This window comes from Amblyomma americanum, chromosome 5 (assembly GCF_052857255.1).
Source record: "Amblyomma americanum isolate KBUSLIRL-KWMA chromosome 5, ASM5285725v1, whole genome shotgun sequence".
Taxonomy (NCBI): domain Eukaryota; kingdom Metazoa; phylum Arthropoda; class Arachnida; order Ixodida; family Ixodidae; genus Amblyomma; species Amblyomma americanum.
Genome location: NC_135501.1, coordinates 113,065,420 through 113,093,346, shown reverse-complemented (window position 1 = coordinate 113,093,346; position 27,927 = coordinate 113,065,420). Strand labels below are relative to the sequence as shown.

The window sequence follows — 27,927 nt, the reverse complement described above, 5'->3', positions numbered from 1 at the left end:
CTGGACTGAAGAATCCATGCTCGTAACAATATATTTTAATTCCAGGTATACTTGTTATTGCACGTTTGGTAAATTCACATGAAACACATTAAGAAAGTGGAAAGCTGCATTTTTACATTACTAACTGTTTTGAAAATAAATTTTATCTTCAAAAAATAATATATAAGATGTGCTTTTGAAACAGGTAATTCCTTAGACTGCGCAGTATGTTATTAACATTCTCTAACTCCAGGCTCCTGGAAAAGAAAAGTACTGGAGAACTGATGGCAAAATGTATTCGAAAGAACGTAAATATAAATAGTGCATTGCGTAGTTGTCTGTTGCCCGGGACTGCGTAAATTCTGCACCAAAATAACAAATGCAAGTGATTTGTCCCTGTAAAGTAATAATGCCTCACCGCTAGCGTATTTTAAAGTATAGTACACTCTCCTCCTCGCTAAAAAGAACCGTCCAGTTATAATGATGCACAGGGCACTGATCGGCAATGTCGCAATACTTTAACGCAGTTTCATTTCAACGCGCGTAAATTGTACGGTTTTCAGTGGAACTACTTCACACTATCAAAGATGGGAACAGTGTGTTTCGTTTGATTTTATCAACTACCTCTTTCGAGAAATAAGTGCTTTATTTTAAGCACCATAGAATGAAGCCAAGAACGCCACGCTTGCAGCATATATGTTAGAGTGGCAGACAACAAATGAGCTCTTGACGTGCATTAATACTAGCTATTGACGATAGAGCGAAAGAGTAAGGTCATGTTAAGGTGTCTGATGGTACCTCCTAATCAACCCGCTTTCTTTTTGCAGACTAATCGCGAGATCAAACTCCGAAGATGTGCCGAAAGTCCCTTCCGAAACGTCACTAAATGGCTGTGCATTTATGATTCTGTCGTAATGTATATATAGAGATTATTTAGCCGCAGCTTCGAAAAACGCATATTTGCGTCTGGCTTCTATTCTCTGCACCAAAAGATCTTCTAAAAGCGATAAAATACGTTTCTGGAGATGTGGATCATGCTTCAAAAATGCTTCTCCCGGTTCATTTGAAGAACAAGAATGTTTGACTAAACCAATTTAGATTGACGGGCTAGATGTGCCGGCACTGTCAGTTTGTAAGTTGCGGCCAGGGCCTTTGTTTGGCAAGGAGGCGACGTTTTTCATATGACAAGTGTATAATTTCTACATTTCGGATTGGAAGCTGAAATCTACGGTGCCCCGGGCTTCGGCACGAAATTATTGCAGATAAACGCAAGCTGCTGACTGACAATTTGCTATGACGGCAAGACTGTTGTAAATTTTTTTGAGTTCTCCATATCTGTCCTGAGGATGCCCTCGGCAGCAAGGCCCTTTAGAAACTTATTCAGAAATTTGAGTAGGAAAAACTGGGATTCTTTTATCAGTGGTCTGGTCTTTTCGTCCCATCATGGTATAGAGAAAAATCAAAACTTCTGATAGCACTCCTTGTGGAATGTAGAAATTTTTGTATACCAAATATATAGCCTGGTATGTGTAAATATCTAGATACCACTATGTAGTGTACAGTTGGTGCATACCATACTTCATCAAGGCGAAGTCATAAAGATTCTCCTAGTTAGGTAAATGTATGCACGCCAGAAATCTACAAACCCTGATGAAACCAAGAGTGGGACACATTGCTGAGATCGAGAATGGGCTGGCTGGCTTTTTGGCAGTCTTCACGTATTCATTTGTTTTGGCGCTCTTTTCACGAAGTGTGGTTCAAACTAAAAGGACGTTGTATTACTCTCATGACTGGTAAACTTCAATAATTGTTGCTCTTCTTGTCTTCCTTCATCTTGACACTCATTTTAACATGAAGCTGATATTAAATTCATATCCGCTCATCATATGGTTTTATTATTCAAGCGTAAGTACATGTCTCACCAGGAAGTAAAAAACGTTTGCTCTGTAAGAAAATCATTATTATTTGGTTAATGGCGAAGGTGCTTCAATCAACCACGTTATTAATATTCTTCTTTACCCGTTACTAGAAAATTTCAGACAGTATTTTCTTGGTTAAACTTCCAGATCCTTAAAATATTAGCGGTATATTTAAAAAACATTTTGAGTGTTCAGTGACATGGAGGACTTTTAAAGCAATCATGTACAAGCGAAAAAAACAGCGACAGAGAAGGACTGGACAACACGAGCGCCTAGAACGCGAAGTCTGTTGAAATTGGTTTGATGGTCTCAAGTGTCCATATTTTACCCTTCTGTGGTGTATTTGTGTAAGAGCAGCAGAAAAGTTTTGGTAACCTGAGTTCTCGGGAATTGTAAGCTGGGTTTTGAACAAGCTATTCAAGTGCTGCTTTGTTTTGGGGCGGAATGTCTACTTAAAGCGCCCCCAACGCAGAACGTTGTGCGAAGCCCCCGAGTAACTCGGGTAAGTTGGGATTAGTTGGGAGGAGCGTGGCGCAAGCTGGAGCCAATGGAGGAAGCTGTTGAAATTTTGATTGAGTTCACGCCAGTTGTAGTCATGGGAGGATACGTTGGTGAACATGGTGGAGGACAGTAGGATATCTGGTGATCGGTCGTCAATGTCAACATGGCAGCTGATGTCGACAACATGATGACTTTCTAGCAGAGAAATACACAGTTGGATTGTACGCTCAGTGTACGCATTAGGCAGCATATTATAGCAAACCACATGTGCAGGGATATATTTTCGCTCAATTCTTTGTGTTAACTTGTTAAGCTGAACTGGTGAATTTTGTTTTATTTAGGGAAGAAACATATGGAAGCCTTGACACGTTGAAACAAATTACATTGTTCGGAGCTCTGCCGACGAATTTTCTCTGCCAGTGAGCGCAGTAGCTAGAGCACTTATTCTGAAATTGGAATTGTGCTCGTGACATTTGCACTCTTCTTTTTGGCATAATGTTGTGGTCCAGGTGCCGCTAGGTCGTAAATAAAATAGTCAGCTTGGAAAACAGATAATGCATTGTCTACGAAAAGCTGTACTCAGTTCACTTGAATTCTTGTAAAACGGTTTAACCTCTTGTAAAATGGACAATCCATTGCCATCGAAAAGCTAGACTCAGTTCACTTCGATTCTTGTAAAACAATTTATCGTCTTGAAAAACAGATAACGTATTGCCTTCGAACAGCTAGAGTTAGTTCACTTCCACTCTTGTAAAGCGATTTATCTTCTGAGCAACTGGTCACCTGCTTCAGAATCAGAACATCTGCAGGGATACGTTTGTGCCTCCTACTGCGCGAGATGAAAAAAGCTATTCATGCGAGGGTATTCTTTAAGGTACCTAAAGTCAGTGTTTTTTCAATACAAGAAAGATGTATCGGTTCACTGTTGCGCTGAATAGGCGTTAAAAATAACTTGAACGGTTTTTTACAGCTTCTTTTTGGTTTTACCTAGGGCAGCCATTTTTATATATAGGCTGTACCATCTTCCAAGCACTCATGATTAAAAACCTGCCCTCATGTATCAGTTGTGGTCATGTGTACTGTTTCTCTCCACTGGCTTTATATTACACGTGAACGCGTTTTCAAGCGATGACTTGTTCTACGGACATCCTGATGCCGACGCCAAAAAAGTACGGATACTTTCCATACCCTGTGCTGCGAAAAATATTTTTATTTCTGCACAAAATTGCACACATTAAATGAATACGGCCGCAATAGATGGAACGCTCTGCTTTTCTGTTTTTTTTAGCCTGCCAGTGCGTCTTTTGTGCATTTTTGCTTGTATGTGCATGTTACGCTTCGAATGACTTCGATGGTGCAGCGTCTGCCTTCGAATGCTGCTTCGGTACTCTATCAAGAAAGCTAGAAAGTCTTGACTGCTTCGTTTTTTTAACCTAGATTTATACCAACTCAAACAAGGCCGAAAAATAGCCAGTAAATTAAACCACTTTGCCAGTTGGAAAAAGCGCCACCCACGGGCAACCCATACGACGCAAACTTTTTATGGGTAACCATTATCTCAGGACAGCTTGGGTTCATTTCTGCATTATCACTTATGTTATCGTCATGAAAGTTTTTTACAAATATCGCTTCAAGCAAGTGAAAATGATCTTGATAACAAAAAACTGGCATACCCTAACCCAAGCCACAATGCAGAAAATCCGATCTAGCTAAGATATCAGAGGCGCTTTAGTCTACAATGCGTAAGTTACCGTACACCAATAATACTGTTTCTGTATAACTTTTCTTGTTCAGTGGTCACTAGCGTGCTAAATGTCCTTAAAGTACATTTGAGATACCGTGTTAGAAATTGCTGCTGATTCCGTGAGTGCCACACTGCGAGTTAGGCTACATTTACATTCAGCTTGCAGGTATTCTCTTCTTGAGGGCAATCGTCCAAAGTGGCTTCGGCTGCTGTCGCAGCTAGCTCATTTTTTTCTGCTTTCTTCTTGTTTTCGGGACTGCGATCTCCACCTCTGGTAATTGGGACAAGTGCTGATCCAGCCTCTCAAGCACCCAGTAGACTTGGCAGACGGGAAGGCACCATTTTTGTTCGACCCCTGAGGGCGTGTTTTGGGGAACTTTAAGGTAGCCACCTATTTCCAGAGCTCAAGCACGAGTTGGGGTTTTTTATAGTAATCCACAAGAAGGAAACGGTAGTATATGAAGCTAATGTGCTTCGTGTCATTCGATACGTGCGTGAAAACAGAGCCGGCCTACAGCTCCAGAGAGACATTCAAGAACCAATGAAGACCGTTAATATGTAAGACGTAGGAAGCAAGCGACTGTTTCTTAGTAGGCACCCGTATAGACGGAAGAAAAGGCAATTATTTGTACGCAGTTTGAAAGAGCTGTTTTTATTCGGTCTGGCAGCCAATCCTCGAAACGCAGTGACTGGAGTAAGAGTAGTTGCAGCAGACTCTAGAATCACGAACCCTGCAATACGAACATTTGCACAAGAATTCGCAATCCATCTTCAGAAAATATCTGCTAGCAATAAAACAATTCTGCAAAAGGTCCTCAGTGATACTGAAAGAGGAGTTATTTCGGATGCCACCATTTTCTCAGCAGCTTAAAGCACTCACACATATCAATGTAATTCACGAAGAAGTATGGTATGCATTCGTGCCTCCGTCATCGATGGGCGCATGAAAAGAAGTAAAAGAGGCCACCGACGCCTCTTAGTTAAGAAGTCACGGTCCCGCTCAACACGCCCTGAGTCCTGTTGTGGCAGGCAGCATTCCAACAAAATTTTGAACAGCTGGCTGCCCGATCACCCTAGGCGCCGCAGTACCGAGCGCACTGCAACTCATCTGGCCAACCTAAGAACGACGAAAATTCATAAAGACATGCCAAAGCGGGTGATAAACACCACGGAACCCGGTCCACCAGTACCCTGGTGTAATCCATCTTATGTGCTTTGCTACATCTGTGGAAGCGGCTTGCAGATCACGACAGCATCCGCGTTCAAAACATTTTTTCTGTAACCTTGTGATAATGGAGGCACAGGAAAAGACGCCTCTGGCAGTTAAAGAGGGCTGAGTTGATGGCATCGCCAGGAGGCAGGGAAAAGGGGACTCTGAGTGCCAGGCAGTACTAAATTAAGAACCCCTTGGACACAAGTAGGCAGGCGCGCAATGCACCTTGACAGGTCACGAAGAAAGGTGCATCAGAGGAGGCCGTTAGGAGGGAATCCATGAAGAACGAACGAGACAATAGAAATGAAACTACGTATTGAAGAAAGGAAAGGCAAATAGCGACCATTATTCAGGATGGAGATCTCAACAGTGAAGTGAGCACAAGTAGGAAATTTAAAAATAAAAATCGGTGACGTGGAGGGTTTCGTATGAATTTTGACCACACGAGGCTCGCGAACATGCACTCATGTTGCAATATACACACGGGCGTCTTCAGTGTTTCCTCCATTAAATGAGGCTGCCGCAAGCAGGACTGAGCCCGCATCCAAGCGCTGAGAAGCCTAGAGCCTTACGCACTAAGACACGGCGACGGGAGCACGTAGGCACAAAAGGAACACTACCAGCACCATGAGGTCAAGCAACGGTTGGAAGGATCGGAAGATGTAAAGAAAAGGGAGGGCAAAGGACGCTCATAGGCTTCGCGGCGGTCCTGACTCGGTCGATACCTCTGTAAATAAACCCCCGCGCGTGCTAATCATGTAACAGTTGTGGTGAGAGGTGCCGAGTATCGACCACGGATCATTTCATCTATCGAAGCAGCTGTAGACTCGTAGGCTTACAACCAATGACATCGGACAAGACTGGAGACGACAATACCGAGAAACCAGTACCATCCAACAACTGGCCACAATATCGAGAGATCTGGACATTCTTTGGGAATGCTGGAGAGGATGTTGACGAATGGCTGAAGCACTACGAAAGAGTGAGCAACTATAATCGCGGAACACTGCTACTAAACTGGCTAACGTGGTGTGCGTCCTTGCCGGCATTGCCTTCGACTGGTTTGACAATCATGACGATTCACTAACTACATGAGCTACCTTTACAAGCGAGATGAAGAAAATTTTGGGGGATGAATCAGCCAAGAAGGGTGTGGAAGAGACAATGCTTCACTGGGCGCAGGTACCCGGATAAATTTGCACTGCATACATCGAAGCTATTTAAAGCTGTGCAAGCTCGTCAATTCCAGTAGCTTGAAGAAGACGAAGTCGGACACCTCCAAAAAGGTATTGAGGAAGACGTTTTTAATTTCCTCAATAGCAAAGAGAGCGTGAGCACAACCGCCAGCGTTATAAAACATTCTGCAACATTTAAACCTCTCATGCTGCGTATTATCACTCTTAAATTCGGAACACTGGCCAATGTCAACTCTGTAGCCAGTGTTGAAACCGGTCCTCCAGATTCTATGGCTGATATGATGCGAAGATTGTCTGCGAAAAATTGTGCAGATCCAGAGACAGCTTCGGCCGTGCAGAATATCTGCGGCACAGTTGTGCACCGCAGGGAGACGTCGCCGCCCGGTCCACTCCGTGCCCCAACCTAGCGGTGCTTTGCATATATGGACGATCGGAGCAACTATGCCCAACGTTATGCCCACCAGCTGACGGGAAGGGGCCCTGCCTACCCTGAAGACTTGGTTCGTCAGCAGCGCGAGCCTGGCTGCAACCAACGTCACGACGTTTTTCGCCAGTACTCTTATGGCGATCGCTGGCGCTCACAAACTTTGCGCTACCTGTTGAGGAAAACGAGAGCGTTGAAACGCTAACCGGACAGCTTTATTCCAGCCCAGCGAATGTCGGCACGAGCATGAGACGCCCGCCAGCGTCCGCGAGCCATACGCAGGTGCCCCGCAAGGCAGCCAAGCCAAGCCACGCAGACGACCTAGCCACTGGATGTGGCTACTGCTACATCTTCCCTGACAGAAAAGCAACCTCTTGGGACGAATGACGCAAAGTCCACACTTGGTTTGCCGGTGGTAGGCGTCAGCGGAGGTTGTTTGTGAATCTACTTGAGAAACTCAAGTCCCAGAGGGAGATTCCTCGTAGGAGGCGTCGGCGCAGGTTGTTCGGAGATCTTCTTGAGAAACTGAAATCACAGGGAGAGATTCGTTCTATACGATGTGTTGGTGGTCGTTCTCTTCTTTCGCAGTCTTGAGAAAAGGGAAAAGATCGGTTAGATTTCGCAGTATATTGCCGTTCCCAGTGTCAACTATGTATGACCTAGGCTTGCTTGCCGGCGCCGCCACGTTCCCTTTTCACTTTAAGTCTGTAACCCAGACTTCATCTTTTTCCAGAAGGGTTGGAAGTTCCCGTACGCCATATCGTCTATCGTAATCTCTTCGCTGCTGTTCGCGGTATTGGGTTTCAAAATTTAGTGGCGTCTAGCAAACGGGGAGCAAGCCTTCCGGGAGCCAGAGGAATCTTTGCCCGCAACCGCCTCCCTATCAAAAGTTCAGAAGGGCAGTATTCATTTTTCAATGGAGTTGACCTGTAGGACAAGAGGATCAGGTACGGGTCATGGGTATTCAGCATTGAAGTTTCGAAGATTTTTACCGCAGCCTCAGCGAGTCCGTTGCTCTGAGGGTATTGTGGACTTGATGTGACGTGTTTGAACCAGTATTCTTCAGCAAACTTAGCGAAGTCGGAGGACGAGAACTGGGAACCATTATCGGAGACTACCACCTCTGGAATGCCGTGCCAGGCGGAAATTGATTTGCAGTGATTGATCACTGTATCAGATGACATCTTCTCTAGAAGAATCAGTTCCGGATATCTGGAGTAATAATCAGGCACGATTAACCACCAGTGGCTGTTGAAGAAAACCGGGTCCATTGCAACTCTCTCCCATGTTCTCTAAGGACACTCGGTGGTTCGAAGGGACATTTTTCGGTTGCTGGACGTCTTGACACATTCTAGACAATGTTTTATTGTGGTTGCGATGTCTTTTATTACTGTAGGCAACCAAACGGTGTCCTTGGTGCGACCTGGCGTCTTCGTAATGCCGAAGTGGTCTTCGCTCAGAAGACGCATAATTGCGTTCTTACACGTGAGTGGGACAACCACCCGGGCTGCGTAGATTAGCAGATCGTCCTCCACAGTGAGTTGGCCACGATGCTCGTAGAAAGGCCTGACATCAAGGTGAAAATCCCGTCTGGAAGGCCAGTTTTTTTAAGATTCTCAGACATACAAGCACACGCGATCTGATTTATGGGACTCTATCAGCCACTCAAGGCAGTGATGCTTGATGGAAAGAGTTGTCCTCGCACAGCGGACAAAATCTTCGACGTCGCCCTCTAGCTCGGTGTCACCGGTCTGTTGAAGCAGCGCTCTGGAAAGCATGCCAGCGGCGAGGAGGTCTTTCCCAGGGACGTACGCCACCTCGTACTGGTACCGCATCATCCGCATTTTGAGACTCGGTAGTAGAGGTATAAGGTCATCCATACTGACATAAAGATTGGTACCAGCGGCTTGTGGTCCGTCTCGAGTGAGAACTTGCCGACGAGATTGTCGCTGAACTTTCCGCAAGCCCAAACCGAGGCAAGAGCCTTCTTCTCTGTTTGCACATAGCGTTTCTCTGTGTCAGATAGAAGCCGGGAGGCATAAGCGATGACCGAAAACCTGCCACTGGCGTGTTTCTGTCGAATCGCCGCCCCCAGTCCATACGAAGAAGCGTCTGCACTGACTACTGTACCCTTTGCAGGGTCGTACACCCTTAGCGCTGGGCGCGACGAAAGTACTCGCTTGCACTTGCCGAACGCTTCCTGTTGAGGAATGTGCCAAACTAATTGAAGTTTTGACAGAAAGCAAGTGAGCGGTTGGAGCATGTCATGGATGTTGGGGACAAAGCGAGCAAGATATGTTGCCATCCCAAGCATCCTTTGCAGCTCGCTTCTGTTGGTGGGGCTGTTCATTTTAAGATGGTCTCAACCTTTTTGTCGTCCGGTATGATTCCTTGCTGGTCAAGCTTGTGACCCACGAACGTAAGCTGGTCGATGTTAAACAGGCACTTGTTCTCGTTTAGCGTGACACTTGCCTTAGTCGTTGAAGAGCGGTGCGGAGTGTCTCGTTGCTCTCTGTTTCGTCTGAGCCCCAGATAAGGATGTCGTCCATATGACACACAACTTTGCTGACATCTGCGCCTGGAAGTACTCGGTAACGGACGCGATGCCAAATGGAAGACTGTTGAAGGAAAACCTCCCGAATGGCTTGATGAAAGTAGAGCTTCTTGCTAACTTCACTAAGTGGTATCTGCCAGAACCCTGAATTGGCATCCAGCTACGAAAACGTCTTGGCTCCATGGAGCAGCCCGAGTGTATGCTCAACAAAGGGAATGAAGATGAAGTCGTAGATGAAGTCGCAGATGAAGTCGACGCAAATTTTAACATCAGCGTTTGATTTTTCTGCTACCACTATTGGTGCACACCATTCAGTCGCCTCATCAACAGGTGAAATCGCGCCAATATTCTCCATTTTCTGCAGTCCAAGCCTTGTTTTCGTATAGAGCGGCATTAGTATGCGGCGAGACGGTGCTCAAAGCTAATGGTTCAGCATCTTCGCGCAGGCGAATGTGGTGTTCTCGTAGTAGCTTGCCTAGGCCTTGAAACAACGGAGAAAATTTGTCACTTGGGCTCACCTTCTAGGCGACGGCGCTGACGAAGGTTAGCACTTGCAAACCTCGGATGGCGGGCTTGCCGAGTAAAGGGGTCTGGACATCTTCCAGCACGGAGATGTCTTGGAGCGTTTCACATCCACGGTAGGCGAGTTGAAGACGCGCTGCGCCCTTGGCTGCGAGAGGTCTCCCATCACGACCGTAGAGCTGCCGATTAGCTACAGACAACGAAGGCTGATGTCGGAGCATGCTGAAAGTCGTAGGTGGGAGGACAGATTAGTCAGCACCTGTGTCGATCTTGAATTTGGCAGGTTGGCCGTGCACGAGGATGGTTGTCTCCCATGTCGACGCATTGAAGGACGAGAGAGGTCCGAGAAATCCACCTTGGCTGTCGGATTCTTATGCTTCAACGATGTCAACCCGGCGTGACATGCAGGCAGACGCGTAGTGGCCCTTTTTGTGGCAGCCCCTGCATACCTGCGTCCGCGCTAGGCACAGCTAACGCGGGTGTCGTTCTTTCCCACACCAACGACACGATGACGGAACGCTGTCAGCTGGACGCGGATGTGGGCTTGATTCAAAGTGCTGTCGGCCGTCGTTGACGCGAGCAGCGTTCGTGGGGTGCCTGAATTGCTGTTTGTCTGATGCAACTTTGTTGATGGTCAGCGTTTCGGGGTGATGCTCCGCTTGCTCCTGACGAACGCTTTAAAACTGCCTGATACTCTGAAGCGCCTTCAAAAGAATAAGATCAGCGTCTAGTTGCAGTCTCGCTGACAATTTTTGACCTTGAATGCCGACGACCAGTCTGTCTCGAATCAGTTCCTCTCGGAGGGTGCCGTACTCACAATGGTTGGAAAGCGTGTGAAGCGCAGTTACGAGGTCTTCCACGGATTCGCCATCGTTTTATACCTTCGTGTTGAAGCATGCCCGTTCAAAAATGGCGTTGCGCCGCGGTATGAAGTAGTTGTCGAACTGCTTTAGGGCGAGTTCCCAGTTCTGAGCGTTCTCACTGGAGAGTTTGAAGGTCGCGAAGGCATCCTCGGTCTGGTCGCCCATCAAGTAAAGGAGCGTGTTGACCTGATGTGACCCTCATTTGTCGCAGAGATCGGAAGCCGTGTAGAAACGCTCGAACCGCTTCCTTCATTTCGGCCCGTCAGCAGTAGCCGTGAAGCAGAAGGCCTTGAAGCAGTAGCCGTGAAGCAGAAGCAGAAGCAGCAGCCCCGGCGGGGCTTACTGTGGGAATTCCGTTACTTCTGACACCATGTTGGGTTGGGGAAAACGAGAGCGTTGAGACACCAACCGGACAGCTGTATTCCAGCCCAGCGAATGGCGGCACGAGCACGAGACCCCACCAGCCGCCGCGATCCTCACGCGGGCCCCGCCGCGCAGCTAAGTCAAGCCACGCAGACGGCCTAGCCACTGCATCTGGCTGCCTGCACTACCGCTGTGACACCGCGGCGAATATTCGCGGGCAACTGAACACCTAACAGCAGCGACCTCCGACTACGTCCACTTGGGACAGGTACCATTCTACACAATTGCGCAGTTCATCACCTGCATCTGATCACAGTGTGATGCCGCCACCTCAGCGCCAACGGCCGTCACCTTCTCCTCTACGTCGTCCTTGCCCTCCGCCTCCGGGAAGCTAGGAGGCACGGCCGATGGAGGTGAGGCCGCCGGCAAGACGATCACGTCCATACCTCTACCCGTGCTTACGTTGAAGAACAAATTGGAAGTATTCATTGATGGTGTGAAAACAACAGCTCTTGTAGACACTGGCGCTACAGTATCCGTTATGAGTTTGACGTTCAAGAACCATTTATGCAGGAACGTAATGTTTAGGGGCGACCATGCAGCGTTATTTCGTGGTGTCGGTGGCGAACGTTCGTTCCCACCTGGTGTGTGTGCTTTGGTTGTTGTAATTCACGGCCTAACACATCGAACAGAATTCGCAGTGCTACCTCCATCAACGAATGATGTGATTCTTGGGATTGATTTTCTGCAAGAGGGTGGTGCAAGTTTGGACTGTCGTACGGGAGAGATTGCTTTGAATTCCTCACTACTTTCGGCTCTTGTTGATGACTCGACAACTGATTTTTGGAGCAATTGCGGGAGAAGAAGACACTATTGTATCAGCTTTATCTGCCGCATTCGTGCGGGTTTTCTCTATTCACAATTAGTGCAAATCTTTTTAAGCTGTAGTATAACCAACGACACTCGCCGGCTCTAAGATCGTCCTCGTGCATCATAGCATCGCTCCCGTGAACAGAAGCTGCACCGAGCTGTGGACAGTCTATCAATCTGAAGAGCCAGCTGTGTTGCCTCGAGGCCCGAAACTCGCCTGTTTGGAGGAAGGCGTGTCAGGTTCCGTCGCGGCGCTAATCAGCGCTGTCATTGAGCAGCCCGTGCAACGAGATATGGAGACACAAGTTAAGGCTATGATTAATAAGTCTCTTTCTACAACCGAGAGTCGCATTCTAGTGGAACTACAAGTGAAGCACGTGATCATGTTCGGCTTCACCAAGGATGACTCAACACCGCTGCTACCAGTCGTATTCGCCACATGATCAACACCGGGTCCGCACCTGCGATACTCCAGAAGCCCTATCGAGTACCAGAAACTGAACGTAAGTTGATAGTTGCCCAAGTTCGAGACATGCTAAAACGCGGCATTATTCGGGAACCTTCTACTCCTGGGCAGCTCCAGCTATCCTTCTTAGGAAAAAAGATGCCACATGGAGGTTTTGTGTTGACTACCATCGCTTAAATACAGTCGCGAAGACGTGTACACGCTCTTACATATTGATGCACAATTGAATTTATGCACTCAGCTTCATAGTTTTCTTCTATTGAAATCATATCAAGCTAGTGGCAAATCGACATGCATTCTGCAGATAAAGAAAAAACGGCATTTATAACACTACACGTCCTTTATGAATTCAACGTTTTGCTTATTGGATTATGTAATGCGCTGCAACATTCCAGCGGTTCATGGTTACAAACCTGCAAAGACTAAAGTTGTAAATTTCTTTATGTTATTCGGACGATATTGTAATTTTTGGCAAAACATTTAGTGAGCACTACAGCCGTCTGGATATCGTGCTTGATTGCATGGAATGAGCTGGTCTTGTCTTGAATTCAAATAAATGTCATTTCGGGAACCGTGAAACAGCTTTTCTAGGTCACTTAGTTGATACAGAAGGTGTTCGACCAGATCGCGAGAAAACTGAAGGAGTCAAAAGTTTTACGGTGCCCCAAACGGTAAAACAGCTGCAGAGCTTTTTTAGGGCCCTAATCGTACTTTCATCGCTTAGTACTAAGGTTCTCGGACATCGCTTACCCACTCACGTGTCTGCTGCATAAAGATGCACCTATCAATTGGACCAGCGAGTGTGATGCATCTTTCTGTCATTCGAAATGTCTTCCTACCTCCGGACCCATCCTAATCCTCTTCTACCCATCAGCACCAATTGAAGCGCACACTGATGCAAGTGGTATCGGTATCGGCGCTGTACTTGTACAGCGCCATGGCAGCGGTCAGCATGTGGTAGCATACGCCAGCCGCTCGTTGCGTAATTACACGGTTACTGAGCAAGAATGTCTCGGTGTTGTTTTCGCTGTACAGTGCATCCGCTCCTATCTGTACGGGAATGCTCTCTCCGTCGTGACCGACCACCGCTCGATTTGTTTACTCGTGAGACATCGTGACCTCTGTGTACGGCTCGCTCGATGGGCCTTGCGCCTAAAGAAATTAATTTTACTGTGGTGCATAAAAGCAGCCGCAAATAATCAGATGCTGATTGTTATTCGCGTTTGCCGCTTCAAACGACTGATGACGACGCAGACAACTTCGATGAATATTTGGCTTCACTCCCACAAGCCTTCCATCTTCGAGCTTTCCGAAATGAGCATCGCAAAGACCAAACAAACCTCATTGTTTGATGCCACCACAGAGTCTGTAAAGAATACTTTTTGTATTCGCGAGGGATTGCTTTATAAGAAAATTTTCGCTTATCGGGAAGCCCGCACCATTCTTGTCGTGCCAGAAAGCCCACGCATCACAGTTCTTTAAACGATGCACGACTATGCCGCATCTGGGCACTTGGGAGTGGCCCGAACACTCCACCACACACAACAACAATTTTACTTGTTAAGATGCGTTCAACTATCCAGCACTATGTATCCAGCTGTGTGCAATGCCACTGCTTTAGGCTACCGACCTCAAGTCCACCGGGAAAATTGCGGCCAGTCGCACCTCCTACAGCCCTGTTTGTGCAAGTTGTCCTTGACCTTCCGGACCTTTCCCAAGGTCCTCCAAAAGAAACCGATGAATTCTTGTGTGTGCATGTGTGTGTGTGTGTGTGATTGTTTAGCCCGTTATTGTCAGACAGCCACTATACCAGCTGCTACTACGTGTGAAAGATCTCATTTGCTACTTCGATTTGTCATTCTTAGCCACGACCCTTCTGCGGTTCTCATTAGTGGCTGTGGACGCCAGTTCACAGCGGACGATGTCGAAGAGCTTCTCCACATCAGTTCCTGCAGTTTTTGCAACACTCGACGCCATATCAACCCCAAACGAATGGTGTGGTAGAGCCCACTAATCGGATGTTCATCATCATACTGGCTATGTACGTTGCTGCTGATGATAAGGATTGGGATGGCGTCCTCTCATTCCTTACTCATGTATACAACACAGCACGACATGAGAAAAATGACTACAGCCGCTTCTACCTGCTCTATGCTCGCTTGCCTCGCTGTGGCCTCGACAACACACTGCCATTTTTCATCTATGATGAACCTTCTCTTGCTACCACACTCGGCAGAGCTGAAGAAGCTCGCCGGCTTGCCCGTGTTTGAATTCCATCTCCCCAAGAGCGCTCCAAGAACCGCTAGGACGCCAGACGCGAACAAGCATCTTGTGTTTTTGGTGACATTGTGTCGTTGTGGAGACCTCTACGCAAGCTTGGTCTTTGTCAGAAACTGCTGTCACACTACAGTGGACTGTTTGTTGTGTTAGAGTGCATAAGAGGCCTGAATTACGTTATAGCAAGCCCGATTGCAAGTTGTCAGCTGGTCAAGCCAGTTTGAATTAGTGCATGTAGCCCGCCTAAGCGATTTCATCCCAGAGGTTCCATTTAACTCGCCCGACGGGCTTCTGCGCGGAGGGAAATGTTACGTGCCTTCGTAGACGGAAGAACAAGAAGTTCAACGGTTGGACAGATCTGTAGAGGTAAAAGGGGAGTAAGGGCAGAAGGACACTCGTAGGCTTCGTCGAGGTCCTGCTTCGATTGATCCCTCTCTAAATAAACCCCCCGTGCGTGCAAATCACATAACAACATATTCTTCCGCTCCTGCGGGAAAATACTGGTTTTGACGAAACGAAAGGCACAGCAACTGTCTCACTCCTCGGCGGACACATCAGCAGCGCTGTAAGGGAAGTAAAGGTGGGTTTGTAAGAAAAAAATAGGTGTTGTGGTGCAGGGTCTAGGTGGGAATCGAGCCGGGGCCACCAGCATGCGAGACGGGGATGCTGCCACTCCTCCATCGCACTTCGACGTGAGAAGCTGAATAAAGGTGCGTCTAGTGAACGCACAGTTCTTAAAAACATGTCTTCGAGATATGTACTGAGGCATACGTGAGTAGTAATGTGTATGTTAATTACAGATGTCGCAATCAAGCTAGTACAAGGTTTCATCTGTTTCTCGTAAATTTCCTCCGAGCTTGGCGTGCAGTCGTAGCGCCATCATGCGGCACCCACTGAACGCCCTCTTCCCTCCCCTTGCAACGTACCGCGTTGACCCAGCAGATGGAGAAGGTAGCAGACCGCACACAGCTATCGCATTTCCCCACGTAAGGAGACATGGTGCACTTCGTAATTCTTTCGAAAACATGTATTTTGGCACGATGCAGGCAGAAATTGTAGGACTTCAGCCGGGGGAGGGGGAGGGGAGCAGGTTACTCTGTCTCCGGAATTCTAAAAATTGATATAGATAATGATTACAGTGGGCTACGCGCCTCACGAAACCAGGAATCTCACAGTAATAGACAAAAGTTACCTATTCAGTATCAGGTAAGAAGCAGGTTATTTTGCCCATGTTAGCTGTATCCTGATGTGGTGATTTCTTGACCATGCTTTCCTGAAAAAAGCGCACTCTAACTCAAAAGGCCTCTCTTAAGAAAATGCAGGACACCTTAGGTGATATACCCATGTTTTTTTCCGCATTTGCACATGTCTCTTCTATGGACTGGCTGGCCAATACCTTCATGATTCATTGCAATTTGAAAGAGTGAGCTACACTTGCAATTTTTAAAAGCTGCAGACAGCTACTTGTTTTATATTGCCAATCCTGAAGTAGCCTGACATCATAAATGAATGTGGTTTATTGTCGAACAACTTTGCTAAATATAGCGCGCTGTATTTCTTGGATTGTACAAAATTTTCTTATTTCTATGCAGACAATCCTGGCGCAACGCCAGATAAATATTTTCTTATTTACTGCTAATTCTTCATTCATCAAGCTGGCATAAAGTCTTGCCACCTTTCTTTACGCGCATAGAATATATTCTATGGAAACTGCGTCTTGTTCGAATGTACGCCATTGCAAACTGACGACAATGCATATTCTTGTGGCATCAACCTCTTTATTTTTACAGAACCCAAGTCACCGTCGATTGAATGCTTCCACATCTTAATCCCCACAGTGCGCTCTTTACTATACCAAAAAAAGGATTTTCACGCTGGTGCGAGAGGGCGCCTGTATTGCTCCAAGTCGTCGGCGACCTCTTTAATGTCACACACGCTGTTCACGTACGCTAAGTTTTTTTCGGGAAATTTATGTATGCTTGTGAACTTTTCGTCTCAGCTCCCAAGCATCTCTAAAGCCCCTTCACTGTACCGAAAAAAATATTTCTGTTCCTCCCTACAAAGTCGTATTCAACTTTTTCTTCTTACTGATGAGACTGATTACTGGAGGTTCCAATACAAAGCCTCATTTTCTCCTGTCTTCAAATATTGATCTCAGCTTTCGGCACCGGGTGTCATCCGGGAGTAGAATGCCTCCTTACTAGAACCAAAGCAATTCAACTGTTCAAAATTGACGTCTTTTTTATGTGCCGTGTGCTCAGATGGGAGTCCTGCAGAAACCCGTTAGCTAGATAATACTAAACGCGTGTCAGATCGTCAATGGTTACTACCTCCAGGCCATTGTGAGCAGTAATGGAACACCGTCACAGGGGTAAATAGTGTACAAAGTATTTATCACTAGGTTTCCTTTGCCGAAACTATGCTTTGTTTCCCTGACGATATCACGTCCAACATCGCGGTCTCATGAATAGACGACGTGGTAAATCAAACTGAAGGACTGTTTGAAGCCCTTTTTCGCTTTCGATGTCTTCATGTATGCTGTCCATTTAAAAAAATTTAAAGTGGCCTAACTGAAGATCATTTCGACCTTGAAATGTATAATCAATCGGGGTGCATTAAACATAGAGAAAATTGAACGCTTCTTAAATTTCCTCGTAACTTCATTCCGATTAAGTGGCTCTATAATGAAGATAAACTCAGCCTTACCCTGGAATCAACCGAGGGAAACAACGCCAGGGTATCTTTAATAGCAATACATGAGCACTGGTCAAATTAAACAGAGGAAAACACATCCGCTCCGCCGCTCCTAGTTTTTTTTATGAGTTCAGCGTAGAGTTTGGAAAAACATCACTTTGGTTTTCTATTATTTTACCAGGGCGCGATACTCTTGAATATTTATCCTCAGTTCTCGGAACCATTTTATCCCCAAGCAGGCACACCTGTTTTCTTAGAGCTTTCATTCGCCTAGTATTCCGGATTGGTTTGGTTTATAAGGGTTTGACGAGGCTCTGAAAGGGGCTGCTAGCAGAGTTGCGGAATGCCTCGGATGTGAAAAAAATGTCGCTTCAGAAATATCCTCTACAAAAAGTTTTTTAATGCGTTTTGTGGGTACTCAGTTGCCTGTTGTCAAAATCTGGATTTACGTCTTCGCGCGTTTCTCACTCTTCTCGTCACTTTTTGTACTTCGAAATGTCGGCGCTCCTCCGCCGACCCCACACATTAGGTCCCTCCGTAGGCTGCCAACGCCCGCGTGCGTTGGCATCGTTCATCACACGGGTCTTCCACCAATTTCCATTCAACGGGTTCTAAGTAGCGTATTTCTTGTCAGCAGCCGAGCACCATAACAATTCACCTACCGCGGTAGCCGTTTGTGGCATAAAAATAATGTGAAATGCAAAAGTTGGAATTTTCTTGAGCGGACCGTTTCGTACAACATTTCAGTAATCTAAAAGTATCGAGTCATACGTTTCATTGAACACTAGCAAATTTTACACAGTGCTTTTCCCTCGTCTCGTGAGGTAAATAGTTTTTGTTTCTGTGTTGATTTTAGAAATTTCTTCGATAAAATTTTTTTGCAGTCTCAAACACATGCTTTAGGCTTCTTGGTCCATGTAAGACCAGATGTTACCACCCGAGAGCGAAGCAAGCCATTTTATGAGCTTGGTGTTCTTGTATTAAGAGTAAGATGACGAACAGTCCGTTGGTACTTCAATAGAGCTGTTTAAAAATACATAAAGGCAAAACTGACCGTAGTAGTGACACACAGCTGTGGTAACAACACTTATCTGTAGGTTTTGGATCCTGGCATTTATTTATATTAGCATTAGTGCCGTATGTGACCTCAGATGACTCAAAATACTTTTTTGCAATACATTTTTTTCTGTACTCCAGCGAAAAGGACAAAACGGATTTTTCCCCACATAGATGCAAAGCTGCATATCTAATGACACAGATTTGCACCCTGGGTTATAATGCATTGTTGGAAAGTAAAAAACAACACACATTTTCAGCTATAAGATACAGTGGTTTGGATATTTACTACAGAATAATTTTTCAGAGTTCAATATAAGAAGAACAAAATCAGTAACAATAAATACACGCAAATAGCGCAGGTGTACCAGTTGCTCCGGAATTAGGTGTTAAATATGAATTGTAATATTTTATAGTTAAAAATCGAAGTGGTCTATTAGTTAATCACTTTCTGGTTAGCCTTTATACCAAATGGTTATCGAAATTTATAGAGCGAATATATTTACCTCCAGCAAAATCCAGGTTTTGCAGATAACTTCCGCCACACAAGCAATAATATAAATGAGAATACTAAGCCCATAATGCTTGAAATAATATTAGTAGTAACTTTACATTACTTGGCCTGACAATTTCGTTGCTGTAAAACAAGCTAGACAGATATTATCTAATAGTTGTCCTCAAAAAAATACTTCAGATAATATTCTTTCCAATTAGCGAGAAAGACGTGGAAACATTTTATTACTGCCCACAAAATAAAAGAATTGAAGGTGTACCCGAGGTGATCAGAAGATATTGCTTCGTGTTGACCTCTGTTGCTCGCTGCTGGCCCAAAACTGGACACCATGTTTTAGCTTAGCAGCGCGGCCTCCCATTGCTCAAAAGTACTCAGCTGCAGTTCTGGTTTCCCGAGCTCAGCTCATACTAAATTAATGCTATCAGCGTGTTGACCGCAGAGGGCGCAGACGGGGCCATAGTACCTACAGGGAAATATGGCGTCATACAGGGCCAGCATATGGTGAGAGAGCGTTTGAAGCTGGCGCCAATTTCGTACGGGGTCTTGAAACCGGTGGAAACTGGAATTGTTCGACTCTTTAATGCATCAATAAGAGTTGTACGGGACCAACCGGTCTTTCGCCAATAAGACCGCGCGGCAGTCTGCCAAAGGGCCTGCTCGACAGGTGAGAACTCCAGCAGGATCGTTTTCAGCACTGCTTCTAAGTCCGGCACTGGCGAAACTTGCCTTTGAAAGAAAAATTGTTGCAACCTTGATGCATCTATGAAACTTGCTGAAAATCCTGGGGGAAACTACGGCAGCAGCATTTATTTATGCATGTGAATTTTTGTTACAGTTCGTCAACACAAGTGAAAGAATATGGACAGTCTTAACAAGTAATCCGAGCGGTTCAGCACCGATATGCCAGCACGACCAGTTCCAGTGCAATGGAGGATCAGGTTGCCAGCTTCAAAGACGGTCATCTATTAATAGCAGGAAGTAAGATATCCTACTAAAATAAACACAAGAATGCGAGTGCTTAATTTTTTTCTTGCTTTCCGCAGGGTTAAAGACCACTTCAGGGTGACGTTTGGTGCCACTTTTAGACACCGCTTGAACAATTGGCCAGTGGATATACTCTATATTCGTAATATTGGTATGATATTAAGCACTTTTCTCTCCATTGCTCAAAGCTGAGAGCTTTTTTATAATTATAGGGAGGGAATTCGATCATATCAAACATAAATTAAGGAGTTCCAAAACGTCAGTTGTGCACGTGACCCGTGGACAATAACAGCTCCGCATTCTTTAGCTCGAACCTGAGTGTACAATTAAATACTAATTATGTTTATTCATGCTCAGTAACTTAATCACAACGCTGCTTTATTAACCACCAAATGTGTTGTCTGATATTTTAAGCATCAAGTGCCACAGAGAAAACTCATCGACCATAACCCGGTGCACCAAAATATTTTTACGCGGTATGTTTTCTTCTACAACCCTGCTAGTTTATTTGTAACACAGAGGTGAAAGGTTTACAGACAAGACCAGTAAAGTCCAGCTAGCCTTTCATTTTTAGTGTCATCTTTCTGAAGCTAAGAAGGCGCCAGCCGCCGCAAAGATTAACTCAAGGAGTTCGCCTCAACTTTCAACGAAATGTTCTGAGGTCTTCGCAGGAGTTACCTTTCCGTGAAACGTGTTCTTACGCTAAGCCGTTGATAAATATTTCTTGGTAACATTTGCTTGCAACAAGGTACTAGCTAATTTCTTATAAATACTACTTTCCTTTAATATGTGCAGTTAATATAGGAAGTATAAACAGAAAAGCATAGTTAATGCTGTTAATAGAAATGCGCACTAAATAGAAAAGCATAGCTAATGCTGGGTGCAGCATTATACCACTACGCGATTTCCGCAGCCTACTGTCCAGAGTGGAAGACTACCAGGTTCTCGTGCTGTACTGGAGATGTGGTCGTCTGCTTCAACTTTTATCCGCTCCCAATCATAGAGTACGAAAACGCCGCAATGCAGCGCCGTCTGATGTGCACTGAGTGGAACGGGACGGCGGAATATTTGAACTACCGCAGCAACAAGGTCGCATTGAATAAATACGCCGAAGCCACAAAGCTCAACTATTGCATCCTGTCGCATTGATCGTCCGCCTAACTTGAGGCCTGCGTAGAAAGCCACGGCTCCGCAAGAGTGCAGTTGATTCTTTCACTAATGTCGTAAAAGATTTCACCGGCACAAATGATATCGATTTGAGGATTTCAGCGTTACATATTACGCTTTGACTGTCGGCATAAAGCTGTATCTGACGCCATACCTCAGGCTCGTCTAGTAAAACACCGTACAGTTTTAGAATCAATAAGCAATTTGCAGAAAGAAATGCATCCGCGCAGAGACATTTCATTTGTTATTTCCTCACTACAGTTGAAATGACTAGATCGGCATTACATGCCAGGAGGAAACTAATTAGAAGACTAGCAAGCGTGCTTCTCACAGGTGATTTTGCTGTAATACAAAACTTAATTCTCAAAATCTGTGCCCTTTGATTGTGAAGGAAGCAAGGCGTATTTTGCGCTTGCTTCTTCGTTGCTCCTGAACAAATTAACTCTCACAGGTTTCAATGCAGCCGTAAAGCTCGTTGTCAAGGACTCCGGCACCAAGTAATCCTCACAAATCGGGTATACATGAAGTATGACGAACATGAGCTAACATTGATGTCAGCTCAGGGCTATTTGTGCAACCATTACATTATCGTACAGATGCAGCGCGACGAACGGGGCATATAAGAAGCACGAAGGGACACAAAAGACCGCAGTGTTGTACCTCTACGTGTTCCTTTCTTCTATAACCTGCTCGTCGAGCTGTAGTTATGGAATATCGAAAACTCGCCCAGCAACCTTCCTTGTCGAAATTATATTATCGTTTTCCACAGCCGCATTCTTTTTTAGAGACCGCTTTACTCTTTTGCAGACACAAACAAGTTACGCCAAAAAGAGACGGTCGTCTACCTAAGCAGTGCGGCAACGTGCGCTGTGGTTGATGTTTATCCTGGTGTCCAAGGTAAGTATCTTTTCATCATTTAGGGTTATCAAGGGGTATTTATCCTCTAGACTTACCTCAAGGTTTTTATAATGATAAAATGCTATTCTTATAATTTAAAAAGAAATAATAAAGCAGTCTCTGATGCAAAAGCAATATTTAGCTGTTTTCATCTCTGTCTAAAACTGTAATACAAATGAATCACTGCGCTTCGGGACTCGGCTAAGCACTACTCCAAAGAATAAGGCTTTAAGTGCAAAGGCGAGGCTTGCGGATAAACTTTTAACGGGTGCACCAACCTGAATGAATCTTTCGAAAATGACGTATTCCTATGCTATTAGGACAGGGCAGATTTTTCAATAATATTTCTTCATAGAGACTAGATATATTATAGGCCATGGTCAGAGGAGTAGGCACTCAAGGCAACATCCCTCGCACGCCCGCAGCCTCTTAATCCTCATCGAGTAGGCTGTGGGGCGTGTCAATTACCAGGGAGAAAGACGAACCTCGTGCCCGAGCAAGTCATAGTTGCCGATGGTGGCGGTCTTGAGGTGAGCCAGATAGGCCACTGGGTCTTGCGGGAGCGACGATTGTGCTTAGTAACATTACCTGTAACTTGAGTTTTGTGACTGAGTTGGCTCAGGACGACGAGAAGGTCACAGTACCTGTTCAAAAAGTGGTACAAACCCCGAAGTTGCGTCCGAACCAAATCCGAATCCAATGGAGCGCGTGTGTCAGCAATGTGGCACTCGTCGAAGTGCAAGCGACGAGCACCTTCAGCACGAAATATTGTCTTTGAAAATGAAAGGTCGTCATATGGCGACAATGGGAGGATTGTGTCTGGGGAAGTGCGGGGCATTCTCACGTACAGCAGATAGAGTAGTGAATACTAGCTGAGGTCATGAATACCGGCATTGTAGGCCTATTTTACGTATGGCTGCATGACGTCCCTGTTTCGAGGGTGCGGTGCGGCATATATTGGCAGCATGTTGATGAAGGTACCGTCTGTGCGCTCAGTGACATTGATCTATCGGTTGTACAGTGCGCAGTGGTTGCAGTCGGTGCCGCTCGATTGAACTGATTCTTCTACAACCTGAGCATTATATTGCCGTCCATGCTCGCTAATTATAATACTATAATTATTGTAATATATATTGCATGCATTATAATTATAACCGTTATAATACTCTCTAATAATAGCACGCTGAGCAACAAGACGGAGAATAAAAGAGTGCAGCATAACAGCCTACTCACGAGTTCCATTTGCTAAAACGAGTGCAGTAGTTTCTACCAAATCTTCAAATATTTTACGCACGCGATAACCGAGCGGTGTCCGTGTGAATAAATGAGATAGGGGTCAAGCAGGTTGTCGCGGTATTTCGCAATAGGCGACAAGGGTGGCTTGACTCACTGCAGAAGGCCTACAGGAGGAGTGGGGCAGGAGTTAAGGCATTGACATTGGTCACAGCTAGAGGTCTATTGTTTTGTTGTGTTATACACTTTAGGCCAGTGGAGACACTTAGGGATTCAGTGCAGCATACGGGACACCCGCAGGTAATCGGATGTTATAGCATCGCGCATGGATCACAGAATGGCGTGAGGAGGTTTTCTGGAACACTTAAAAACAAGGAGGCACAGTCAACTAAGTAAACTTCGTACAGGAGACCGTTGTGAACAATGAGCGGCATGGGAAAGTGCTGCCGCCTATTCTGTCTGAAGGAAAAGTAGCAAGGCGAGATTGTTTGGTTCTTCTTACTGGAAGGTTGATACATTTGGGAGCGTCGTGGAGAGTGAAACTAAACACCTGCCGACCCTGTCTCCCCACTAGGTGCAGTTGGCAACAAATGGCACGGCAAACAATCTGCATCACTGTGGCGACGAGCAGATTGTAGGTTACAGGAAAGCCGTATTCCTGCTAACACGCCAGACGACCAGGGGTGTAGTGCAGTCTCATGAGCCAGCGCGGGAGGTGATGATCGATTGTGCTCTTGATCAGGTTACGCTCGCAACTTTTGCGCAGCGAACAGAAAAGTGAGAAATTCCAATTCACTTAAGGTATAGTTGCTCTCTAACTTCGTTAATATAGTGCTTACATATAGAATAACGTGCTCGGTACTGCCGTCCATTTGGACGAGCACAGCCACCAGGCAGAGGCCACTGGTTGTGATGTGAATCACACGCAGTAGTAGGATCAAAGTGGCGCAAAAGTGGTGATGAGGTAAAGCAGATTTTCAGCTGTTGAAGGATGATTCACATTCGAGTGAACACAAAATTTGTAAGTCCTTGTGCCGACGACAAGTGGGGAGGTTTTGCAAGCTGCGCAAAGCCAGGAATAAAGCGCGGAAAACACGAGACCAAGCCGAGGCAGCTTCGAAGACACTTTTGCTCCCGCTATTTATGGAAATCTCTAGCTTCATCAATAGTTGAAGGATCAGACTGGATCACATCCAGGGTCGTTGTCAGCGTCCCCGGAAAGTGGTCCTCAAAGCCGCTGTTTCCGTCGCCAGCAAATAAAACCATTTCTTCCGCAGCTGCGGGGAATTAGGAAGTACCTTCAGATTCCGAGGCGAACACGCAACGCATAGGCCAGAAAACCGCGTTTCTTCTAGAAAATAAAAATAAACCTAGAGTTACGACTGTACGCTAACGAACAGGTGGGCTATTAGGAATGAAGGAAATGTATAAACTGAAAACAAATGCATTCACCTTCAAAGTGTGTAAAAAGTCATGTGCTCAATGTAAGTTTTGTCCCTGGGCTGTCTCACTGCTATTGCGTGGTCACCTAGGTGTGAGGAAATGTCTGTAAGGATGGGTTATGTTTCCTCAGAGGCATTTTGCGATGGTTAGGCCCTGAGTATAAGAACGTAACAATCGACATATCGCAATGTCTTATAAATTGCTGAACTGCAGGGGCTAGCTGCTAAACTACTATCGTAGTGAGCAAGAAACAGATCCCTTCCTACAGGGGCCAGGCGGGATATCATGCAGATGTCAGTTTTCTGTATGAGCAATTATCCTTCCCGCCGCGGTGGCTCAGTGGTTAGGGCGCTCGGCTACTGATCCGCAGTTCCCTGGTTCGAACCCGACCGCGGCAGCTGCGTCTTTATGGAGGCAAAACGTTAAGGCGCCCATGTACTGTGCGATGTCAGTGCACGTTAAAGATCTCCAGGTGGTTGAAATTATTCCGGAGCCCTCTACTAGGCACCTCTTTCTTACTTTATTCTTTCAATCTCTCATTTATCTCTTCTCTTAGGGCTCGGTACAGATCTCCACCAATATATGCGACAGATACTGCGCCATTTCCTTTCCACATAAACCAATTATTATTAGTATCAAATAACATTGAAACATAACAATGCAAGTAGGGTGGTAGAAGGTGCAAGATTTGAAAACAGGTGCTTGAACTGGTACCGCAAGTGTTTCGGAATAGAACAGCTCCGTAATTACCGGTACACTCGGTTGCGGTTTTGAGCGATACAGCATTCGGAAGGAAGCAAGGTTCCACTGCTACTGTGAGGTCATCTAGGTGTGAGGAAAGCTCTATGAGGGTACACTATTCTGCGGCATTTTGGTTTCGGTATATCTCGAATATCAAAGGTAATCTTCCATTTGAGATAGAGAGGTTCTGAATATGAGAAAGTAAATTTCGACATATCGCAATGTCTAACAAACTGCTGAAATGCACAGGCTAGCTGCTAAAATCCTATCTTAGTGAGCAAAAAGCGGTTCCCACCCTACAGGTGTCAGGCGGGAATCCATGCAGATGTCAGTTTTGTGTATGTGCAAATATCCTTCAAAAATAACAAAGCAAGTGGTGAGGTAGAAGGTGGAAATTTTGAAAAAAGGGGCTTGAAATGGCTCCGCAGCTGTCCTGGAATAGAACAGTTCCATAATTATCGGTACAGTCGCTTGCGGTTTTTAGCAATAAGAAGCCATGTTCCACTGCTACTGTGAGGTCATATAGGTGTGAGGAAATATCGTTAAGAATACACTAGGCTCCTTCTGTGGCATTTTGAGATCGGTATATCTCTAATATAAAAAAGTAATCTTCCATATAACGCAATATCTTGCAGAGCTATGGACAAAACAGGCTAGTTGCTAAACTCCTATCGTAGCGAGCAAGTCATAAAACACTCACTAAGGTAGCAGGCAGGATTTTATGTAGATGCTGGTTTTCTGCACGTGCAATTTTTCTCTAAATTTAACCAAGCAAGTGGAGAGGTAAATTCCAAAAACGTGCTGGAATTTGCTCCACAGGCAATTTGGAATTGTGCACTGCCGCAGTTGCGGATAGGGTCCGTTGCGGTTTCGAGCAATGCAACATGCGGAAGGGAGCAAGGGAGTAATATAGTTACGAACCAACAAGCCCAAATGACCACTTCTTAAGTGCCATTATAGTGCGCGGAGCACCGCGTCTATAAATCGATTACTCGAATTTCGCAAGCGGGTTAAGCAAGTCGAACGGCAATACATAGAGATCTAAGGTGCTGAATTGTGAACATCATTTGGGGACGGCTTATAAATTATATTGTTGCTTAAATACTTGATTTTAAGACAGAACATCAAACGGTTTCACGTGGTTACGCCAATTTGTTCTGACATTCAGCAACAACTCGCCTACAACTGTAATGCTGTCAGGTCCGCAGTAGGAAATTCATCTAGCAGGGTTGAGGCGCTTGGCTCTGTCAAGGCCAGGAAATTGTTGCTGAAAGAAAAACATCCACAGCTTGAGGAACTGTAAAAAGACAAGTTGTCCTTGCTTTATAAGTATCTTTTGAAGCGCCTTCGCAACGTCGGTTTTGGCTTGCATGCGGCGCTTCCAGTTTTTTCCTAACACTGACCAAAATTTTTCGTTTCTAAAGAGCCTCTCTCCTTTCGTGCTGCATGCACTCTGAGCTTTGAAAAATAAACTTCACTGCCTCAACTTCAGAGGCAAGCAATGCAGTGTCATGCACCGCCATGCCACTTCGGAAGTACACACTGCTATGTCTCGGCGCCGACACCTATTTCCCTTGCCTTCTGCACGATACACCATGCGTAGGCATCCTGGCCACTTTCCTATCCAGTTTGTGCCCTGTCTTAAGGCAGGGTTTTGACGGTCCCATAGCAGACCCACAGCGTCTGCTCTCACCGGCTCCCACTCTGCATATGAAGGGCAAAACGCACCGCGGCTACTCGACCAGGTTGTCCGTGTGCGCTGACGGGTACGTCGACGTAACCTGCCTGGAAAGACGGGCCCGCGCAAGCCATAAGATTTTGTGGCGTCAACTTCCAGTTTTGGGTGGTTCTTTGATTTCTTCTGGTGTTGCTTGCTGTGCACACGCTCACGCTAAATGTCACTATTTCGGGAGCTCAGGCATGAATAGCTGCCGCTTTAAAATTATTTCAAAAGGGGCTCTTCCCTGGTACCTCCTACCTCGCTATGTTCATGCGCGCAGTGGCGGCATCTTTTTATTCCGTGTTTTCTGGTGCACACTAAGTAGTAAATCTTGATTAATTTCTTTTTCTCTCTATATTTAGGTGGCTGGGTTGATCTTCGAGTAAGTCAATCATCTATTCAAGAAGAACTTGATTTGCACTGCAAAAAATTCTTTTTGCAATTAATTGCTGACCACGCAAAGAGATATGGAAAACGAAATTACAGTAAACGTGTGTATGCACCTGTTTGTCAAAAAGCTTTTACAACAAGTGACCGTGTATAGATCTCCAATACAGAACTAACAATAAAACATTATGAAAGAGAAA

The 27,927-nt window shown here is 45.6% G+C and overlaps 1 long non-coding RNA gene across 1 annotated transcript; it reads left to right on the top strand.

Annotated features, from left to right (window-relative positions):
* Window positions 1-3,440: 3,440 nt before the first annotated feature.
* Window positions 3,441-27,927, top strand: LOC144134939 (uncharacterized). Its single transcript, XR_013315313.1, has 5 exons — window positions 3,441-3,568; window positions 19,991-20,133; window positions 20,199-20,290; window positions 22,114-22,203; window positions 27,703-27,927. It is a non-coding gene; the product is annotated as an uncharacterized LOC144134939 (long non-coding RNA).